Below are 1527 nucleotides of genomic sequence, written 5' to 3'. Positions count from 1 at the left end.
GACCTATGGCCATAACTTCTTTATGAAGAATAAAATATGCTAAAGCATACGCCTATGTGGTTCCCACAAGTATCTGTGTTAGTTTATAAATCAATCCTAGTGCCATGTGGAGGCCCTGGAATTCATAGACTTCTACATTCGGCAGGATAAGCCCTTTTATTGCCATGACCCACCTCTTTATATTTAGATGACTGGTACCAGGACCTGAGAAGCACTACTTGCTGTGGTACTAGATAGCTGAATGAGGGGGTTAAAAAGTAATTGGGCCTAGGATTTGAATATGCATAAACCCGGACAATGAAGTCTCATAAAATGGTAACAAGTTGGTGTGGATTCAAAGGTTGTTTGGTTCTGTCATTAGGCTCCTTGTTTAGGTCTTTCCTTTAGTCACAGTTTACTGTTCTTCTGTGTTGTCATGTTTTTATGGAGTTATTAACAATAAAGAAAGTAACCATCTCTGAATAATTTCCCCAAGGTTGAAAACACACAATTGTCTAAAATGTCTTTGTATGCTGTAGCATTAACATTCAATCTTTTTCCAGTGAGATGTATTTTTTTAATGTGTTAATCCTGGTATTAATATAGTATTAAAAATAAATGTTGTTAGCAGCACAGGAAGTGGGAGCAATAGCTAGAGATCATCCGACTGGCATCCTCATCCATTCCCATTCCTTCAAAGCTAAGTAACATCTTTGCTTTTGTAGGCCTATTCTGACCCATCTGCAGGCTACTGATGTGTTGTGGCGTAACCTATGTGGATGAACAGGAGCCTTTACTTTATCTGTGAAAAGGGGATGAAATCTCTCATAAGCGCAGTGCCTCCACTCACTTGGGTCTTGTGAGTAACACGTGCAGTCCCAGTTGAGAATAGTATACTCATAGACAATAATCCACACTGTACTAGCAGTCTCTTTATTGAATAGTAACAATATATGAAATCCAGTGTAACATCAAACTTTGCAATCTTCAAACAGAAGCAATGTAAACACAATAGAGTCCTTTCAGTATGTCTCAGTGAGAGGATTATGCCATAACTGACAGTATGAAGTTATTCTTTCTGTGCGCATACAACAGAATCTCTCACTCTCCAGACCATGTCCTTCTCAAGGACTTACCAAAAAATCCCTGCTCCAGGCTAGGTCAGTACTGATGACCTCATCCCCAAAGTGCCGAGGGCACAGCAGCCATCTTGTAACATGGCAAAACACACAGAGCAATAATTATCATAGAATACATTAATGCATAAAAAAGTAGTGAAATTACTACATTGTTATACCATGATTTCTCCTTTTAAAGTATGATCACAAAAACTTAACTACAATACATCTGTATGTATGTATAGATATATAAAATAAATGCAATTAGAATAGATTTTTGTCTCAACATATTATTAGGCAGAGTGGTATCAGTTAGTGTAAAACAATCCTCACTGTCTTGGTCATTAAAGGGTTACAAGAGTTTGCAGAACTGCAAAAGACTTCTGCAAGTCATGCAAACCCCTCCCCCCCCATATCAAGCCTCAGTCCT

This window comes from Pyxicephalus adspersus, chromosome Z, assembly GCF_032062135.1.
Source record: "Pyxicephalus adspersus chromosome Z, UCB_Pads_2.0, whole genome shotgun sequence".
In the NCBI taxonomy this organism is placed as follows: Eukaryota; Metazoa; Chordata; class Amphibia; order Anura; family Pyxicephalidae; genus Pyxicephalus; species Pyxicephalus adspersus.
Note: the sequence above shows the minus strand (reverse complement) of the source record.